The 7,898-nt window shown below is 35.5% G+C and overlaps 1 long non-coding RNA gene across 1 annotated transcript in view; it reads left to right on the top strand.

The window, feature by feature from the left end:
- Window positions 1–5,040, top strand: part of LOC103609015 — a 13,672-nt gene extending 8,632 nt beyond the window's left edge. Inside the window, exon 3 of the long non-coding RNA XR_552098.1 lies at window positions 3,895–5,040. This is a non-coding gene — a long non-coding RNA (uncharacterized LOC103609015). The remainder of the gene's footprint in view (window positions 1–3,894) is intronic.
- Window positions 5,041–7,898: the final 2,858 nt, after the last annotated feature.

The raw sequence follows: 7,898 nt of genomic DNA, 5'->3' as shown, positions 1-7,898 counted from the left end.
TCAGCCAGTGAGTGGCCGGTCTGTATGTGGGATCCGAACCCTCGGCGGGAGCGGCGCACTGTAGCAGTGCGCCACCAGACCAGCCCACTAATTATGCCCTTTCAATTCAGGAAATTACCCTTGTACATCTCTAAAAAGCACGAGCTTCCATTGTACTATAATCCATTATACCAATGCTACCTCTGTGTTAGGCCCTTTTTTCCTCTGACCTCGCCTTCTCTCTGAGGCAGCTATTTCTTAAGGAGTTTTATTTAGCAGGCACTGTCTATGTATCACACCCTATGGTACTTAGAATACTGGAAATTTTTTTTTTAAACAAAACACTGTAATTCTCGAAACAAAGTAGTTTGTGTCTTTGAAAATATTTTGTTGGCAAAAACTTGGTTTGAAAAGTAGTTTTCTTTTAAACTCAGCAAGTTTTGGCTCCTTTATATTTTTTTTAAATTTCGTTTGAGTTTGGACATCTTTCTTTGTTTTATTGTTGCTTATTTATTTACTGATGGATGGTCTATGTGGGGTTCCAAACCCTTGACCCTGGTGTTATCAAAACTCTGCTCTAACCATCTTAGTGATCTGGCCACTCAACCTTCTTTATCTTTCTTCTCATATTTTCTCAGTGGCAGAGAGAGGAGACCAGCTAGCACTTTCCCCATTGTTCACAGAAGTCTGCTTCAGCAGACCCCTCAGAGGTTGAGATTTCCTTTCCTTTTTCAGTGCTCTCATAGGCAATATTGTGGCCCACATCCTTCAGTGCTCCATTTATTTCTGGTAATATATTTTGTGCTGAAGCTTCTTTTGGCTAGTATTAATATTCCCACTTAAGCTTTTCATAATTAGTGATTGTGTAGTGCTTTTAATTTAATTTTGTTTTTTAACTTTCAGGCTGTTTGTGTCTTTGTATTTAAAGTGTATGTCTCTGGACAGCATGTGTCTTTGTATTTAAAGTGTATGTCTCTGGATCTTAAATTTTCTATCAAATCTGATAGTTTTTGCCTTAAGTAGGATATTTAGACTAATTACATTTAATCTACTTATTAAAAGGGGGTATATTGAGGTCTGCCATTTTGCTATTTTTCTTTGTTGTTGTTGTGTCATCTACATTTTAATCCTTTGCTTTTTCTTTTCCCTAAATATTTTTGTTAATCAAATATTTTTTAATATTTTAGTTTGTTCCATCTATTGGTTTTTAAAATATTTATTTTAATTTTAGTTTTGGCAAAGAAAAATAAACATAACAAAAACTTTAGCATTTGAATCATTTTTTTACCTTTAAGTAGTATTATGTATATTTACAGTGTTGTGCAGGAGATGTCCAGAACTTTTTAAATTTTGGAATATTGAAGCTCTGTATCCATTAAATGACAACACTCAATTTTCCCCTCCTTCTAGCTTCTGGCACCTGATATTCTAGTTTTGTTTCTCAAAATTTGACTCATACCAGTGGGACCATTCAATACTTGTGATTTTGTGAGTGGCATATTTCACTTTGCATAGTGTCCTCACTGTTCCTTGTTATAACATACATCAAGATTTCATTTCTTTTTATGGCTGAATAATATTCCTTTCTGTGTACATACTACAATTTATCCATTCGTTCTTGGATGGATGTTTGGAATCTACCACTTCACTATGTGACTAATGCTGCTATGAACACTGGTTTAGAAATATCTTTTGAAGATTTAACTATTAATTATTTTGGTTATATACATCGAACTTGGACTTCTGAATCACATGATAATACCATTTTTAATTCTCTGAGAAGCCAGAATATGTATTTTTTAAATGGTACAAGGGCTGTACCATTTTAAATTGCCACCCACAGCATACTAAAATTCCAATTTCACTGAAACCTGTTATTCTGTATTGAGTGTGAAGCAATATTTCCTTGTGGTTTTGCATTTTCTAATGTTTAATGCTGTTAAGCATCTTATGTGTTTGTTAGACACTGGTATATCATTGTTGGAGAAATGTCTGTTCAAATTTTTTGCTATTCTTTTGTTGGGGGGTGCTGTTGAAGTGGCTGTCTGGTATGGGGAACTGAACCTTTGAACTTGGTGTTACAATTCTGCTCTGTAACCAATGGAGCTAACCAGTGAGCCACCTTCTTTGCTTGTTTCTTAAATGGGTTATTTGTTTTGTTGTTGTGTTTCTGTGGAACATTTTTTCATTGTGTATTCTTGGTGTTAATTTCTTCTGCCATAGAAGATTTGCAACTATTGCATTTTTTGAGGTGCTGACAAATAGTATTCTGATTTTATTTAAGATTCTACTCGCTCATTTCTGGTTTGTTGAAACATGATACAATTTTGTTTATAAACCTTGTGTCCTGCAATCTTGCTGCAATCACTTATTAATTCCAGGAGGTTTTTTATTTATTTACTAGAATTTTTTATGCAGATACTCATATCACCTGCAACCAAAGACAATTTTATTGATTTATTTTTCCAGTCTGTAATCTTTTATTTCATTTTCTTCTGTTATTGCAGTATGAAGTACTTTAGTGCAATGTTGTGAGTGGCAAGAGGCCCATTATTTCCTTGTTCCTGATTTTCTGGAAAAGCTTTTAGTATTTCGCCATGAATAATAATGTTAACTACAGTTTTCTGTAGATAGTCTTTATTAACTTGTTAAGTTCCCCTCTCTTTCTAATTTACTGAGAGTTTTTATGATGAATGGGTGCTGTATTTTGTCAAAGGCTTTTTCTGAGTCTGTTAATATGACCATCTAATTTCTTTGTTTTTAGCATTTTGATGTGAAGGATTAAATTAATTGATGTTCAAGTATTGAATAAGCCTTGCCTGCTTGGGATAAACACCACTTGGTTGTGGTGCGTGATTCTCTTTAAACATTTTTTGATTAGGTTTTTGAATATTTTCTTGAAGATACTTGTATGTTCATGTGAGATAATGGTTTCTACTTTTCTATTGTAATATCTTTGTCTGGTTTTGGTATTGAGTTAGTGTCCTTGTAGAATGTGTTGTGATGTATCTTATCATTTAGTCTCTGAAATAGATGGTAGAGAGTTGGTATAATTTCTTCCTTTTAAATGTTTGGATGGAGCTGGCCCATGGCTCACTTCGGAGAATGTGGTGCTATCACCAAGGCCAAGGGTTCAGATCCCCACACAGGGATGTCCAGTTAGCTCACTTGGGAGAGCATGGTGCTGATAACACCAAGTTAAGGGTTAAGATTCCTTTACTGGCCATCTTTAAAAAATAAGAATAAGAATAAAAATAAATAAATGTTTGGATGAAATCCCCAGTAAACACATTGGGCCCAGGTGCTTTCTGTTTGGAAGTTTTTTTTTTACTCAATTTTCATAATAGATATAGCCCTATTCTAATACTTGATTTTACTGTTTGTGAGTTTTGGGAAACTGTGTCTTTCAAGGAATTGGTCCATTTCAACTAGGTTATCAAGTTTGTGCCCAGCGTTGTTCATACTATATATCTTTTTTAATGTCCACAGGCTCTGTAGTGATTTCCTCTTTTTCATTTCTGATATTAGTAATTTCTGTGTCATTATCTTTTTAGTTTGCGTAGCTGTAGGCTTATCAATTTTATTGATCTTTTTGAGGAATCAACTTTTTTGTTGAGAATTTTCTCTTAATTTCCTTTCTTAATTTTATTTTTGCTCATTTTTATTTTTTCTGCTTCCTTTTAATTTAATTTGCTCTCTTGTAGTTTCCAAAGATACAAACTTAGCTTATTGATTTTAGGTGTTTCTTTTTAAAAAATATATGCACTCAATACTGTAAATTATTTGAAAGGATTTCTATTTCTGCATCCCACAAATTTAGATAAGTTGCATTTTCTTTTATTTACTTCAAAATATTTTAAATTTTTATCTTGAGATTTTTTTTTTTTTATTGTTTTTACCAATGTACAATTCCAGCACTGACTTTTGCCAAAGTGCCTACATGGGGACTACACTACTGCATCTACCTGAAACCAGTACTAAAACACCCATTCAATAGTCAGTATAAAATACATCAGCAAAATGACTCCCTCTCCTCAAAGCCCACTGTGGAGTATTGGGAAAAAATAACTGTTCTACCGGGTTACTAGAGACCAATGTAGAGATACTAGAAATATGAAAAATAAAACTTATGACACTACCAAAGGAATATGATTTTCATGTACGTATAGAGCAAGAAGTCATTGAAATGACTGAAAAGGAATTTCAAGCAACAATCCCAAGGGCCCTCAATGAGGTAGAAGATGACTGAGAAAGCAAAACAAAATGAGAAAAGTATCCAGAATCTGAAGGAGGAAATGTACAAAGAGACTATTGCCCTAAAAAAAGAATGTAGCAAAATTCATGGAAATGTCATTAGATGATATCTGAAACACAACTAAGAGTTTTAAGAGCATGCTAGAATGAGCAGAAGAATGAATGCATGATCCTGAAGACAGACTTTTCAAAATAACATAAGTGGACCAAAAAGAAAAAAGAAAAAAAAAGAAAGAAAGAATAAAAGAAATTTTAAAAAAGGAAGAAAGTCACAGAGAACAAGCAGACAACCTGAAGCCACACTAACATCTGAATCATGTGTGTTCCAGAATGGGAGGGAAAAGGAAAAGGCATTGAAAATATGTTCAATTAGGTAAAAACACAAAACTTGCCAGGTATAGGGAGAGAATGGATTTTCAGCTGGAGTAGACTCAAGATCTCAGAACCATTTCAATCCAAAAAGGTCCTCTGCAAGGTACATCATAATGAAGTTGGAAAAGCTCAAAGACGGAATCTTAAAAGCAATAAGGCAGAAAGATCAAGTTCGTATTAGAGAGCCACCATCAGACTAACAACAGATTTTTCATCAGAAACCCTAAAGGCAAGAAGAGAATAGGGGGATATATTCAAAATACTAAAAGACAAAATTTGCCATCAAAGACTATACCCAGCAATCTATCCTTTGGAAATGAGGGAGAAAAAAATATATTTTCCATAAAAACAAGTACTATGGGTGTTCACCACCACATAACCAGCCCTACAAGATATTCTGAAAGGTATACTACATCACCTATCTGAGCAATAATCATTACCATGAATACAAAGGAATAAAATCCATTAATAGAACAAAAATGCTAATGTTAAAGAGAAAAAATCTATCTAACCACCTCAAAAAAAAACCAACAAACAGAAGGCAAACTATAAAATGGAAATAAAGGAACCAAAGGTATTTAAAACATCCAAGCAAAAATCAAAATGACAGGAGCAAGTAAACATATTTGAATAGTAAGTCTTAATGTAAATGGATTTAATACCCCACTCAAAAGACACAGACTGATTGGATTAATGATAAAGGGATCTATCCAGTAAGAAGACATACTAATCATAAGTATATATCCACCCAACATTGGATTACCCGGATAACTTAAGCAAATGTTATTAGACCTAAAGAAAGAGATACACTATAATATCACAATAGTTGGGGACATGAGTTCCCCTCTCTCATCATTGGACACATCATCAAGGTGAAAAATCAACAGAAACACATGATCGAAACTGCACTTTAGACCAATTGGACTTGGCAGACATCTACAGAACATTTCATTCAGCAACCACAGCATATGTTTTTCTCAGCACAATGAACACGCTCCAGGATACACCACGTGTTAGGTCATAAATCAATACTCAGCAAATTTTTATAATTGAAATTATTTTATTTATATATTTTGACAACAATTGATTTAAACTAGAGATCAATAACAAAGAAAACTCTGGAAAGTTTACAAATACGTGAAAATTAAACAACAATCTCCTGTATGACATATGGGTCCAAGAAGAAATTAAACAGCAATTCAAAAAATTTCTTGAAAGTAATAAAAACAAAGACAAATCATATCAAAACATGGGATATTGCAGAAGCAGTACTGAGGGAAATTGATTGTGATAAATGCTTATATTGGAAGACTAGAAGGGCTGTAAATAAATATTTGAACACTACACCTCAAAGAATTAGGAAAATAAAAACAATCCAACAACAAAAATAGTAGAAAGAAAGAAATCATTAAGATCAGATCAATACTAAATGAAATAGAACATGCCCCAAATGATACAAATGATCAATGAAAGGAAAAGTGTTTTTTGAGTAGATAATCAAAATAGACACACTTTTAGGTAGGGTAAGAAAATAGAGAAGACACAAATAATAATCAGAAATGAAAAAGAAGACATCAAAACCTGTACCACAGAAACACAAAGAATCATTGGGGACTGTTATAAACAACTCTGCAAAAGTAAATTTGAAAACCTGGAGGAAATATAGAAATTTCTGGACACATAGAACCTACAAAGACTGAATCAGGAAGATATAAAAAACTTGAACAGACCAATACCAAGCAATGAGATTGAAGCAGTAATCAGCAATCTTCCAACAAAGAAAATGCCAGGACCAGATGGCTTTCCTGCTGAACTCTACCAAACCTTTCAAGAGGAATTAATACCAATTCTCTTGAAACTATTCCAAAAAATTGGAACAGAGGTCATTCTCCCAAACTCATTCTGAGGCAAACATCACCCTGATCCCAAAAGCAGATAAATACACCACCAAATCAGAAAACTATAGGCCAATATATTTGATGAATATAGATGGGAAAACCATCAATAAAATATCCACAATTAGAATCCAGCAACACATACAAAAAAATTATACATCATGATCAAGTAGGATCCATTTCAGGGATGCAAGAATCATTCAACATACACAAGTCAATAAATGTGATACATACCATCAACAAAATCAGGGAGAAAAACCATATGATTATGTGAACAGACATTGAAGAAGCATTTGACAAAACTCAACATCACTTTATGGTAGAGTGTCAGCAAATTAGGTATAGAAGGAAAGTATCTCAACATGATAAAGTCATATATGACAAACCTAATGTCATCATCCTGAATGGGGAGAAGTTAAAAGCTTTTCCTTAAGAACGGGAACAAGACAAGGATATCTACCTTCAGCTGTTATTTAACATAGTGTAGGAAGTACTAGCCAGAGGAGTCAGGCAAGAGAAAGAAAGCAAGGGCATCCCAAACAGAAAAGAGAAAGTCAAATTATCCCTGTTTGCAGACATAATGATTCTATATACAGAAAACCTTAAAAAGTTTCCAAAGAAGCTCTTAGAGTCAGTAAACAATTTAGGTAAAGCAGCAGGATACATCAACATGCAAAAATCATGAGTGTTGGAAGCTCTCAAATCAAGATGGCGGAATAGACGGTCCACAGCATCACTCTCTCCCACAAATCAACCAATTTACAACTATGAAAATGTAACATCTGCCAAGCTGGGGCCACTGGAGCTCAGGGGAAGAGGACGAGAGACCTGTGGAACTCATGAAGGCAGGAGAAACTACAACGAGAGAAAGAAAAGGCTACTTTGAGCATTTTGGGCTGTGGCTGCTTTAAGACTTGAGCTGATGAGCACATGGAGCAGGAGTTGGCAGAAGCTGCAGCTCTGCCCTTCAGACGGAGTTACTTGGAGGCAGCAAGAGAGATGAGGGCCTTGGCGGCCCGCAGGACAGCAAGACCGCTAATAGGGTGTTGGTTCCTCGCCACCGGGGACCAACAACACAGGGCGGGAAGGGACCCCGGACCAGCCAGCGGTAACCTCTTGTGGGGCTGAGCGGGATGATGAGTGTCGCAGGCCCGATCCCCTCTGCGCTTCGGCCCCGGGGACAAAGAAAGAACACCGAGCCAGGAGAGCGGTCAAAGCCGGAACTCTGTTTATTACAGCAAGCAGGGGTTTTTATAAGGTACCAGGGGCGGGGGAGCTCTTATCCAATAGGGAGTTGACACACTGCTACCCGGGAGGAGGGGTGAGGACAGGGCAGGCGGGAAAAAAGTGCAGAGTCACCGTACCCCGGAAGTTAGTTCTTTTAAGTTTTGAGTTCTC

The sequence above is a fragment of the Galeopterus variegatus genome, unplaced genomic scaffold (genome assembly GCF_000696425.1).
Source record: "Galeopterus variegatus unplaced genomic scaffold, G_variegatus-3.0.2 Scaffold9084, whole genome shotgun sequence".
Taxonomy (NCBI): Eukaryota; Metazoa; Chordata; class Mammalia; order Dermoptera; family Cynocephalidae; genus Galeopterus; species Galeopterus variegatus.
Note: the sequence above shows the minus strand (reverse complement) of the source record. Positions and strands in the feature narration are given on the sequence as shown.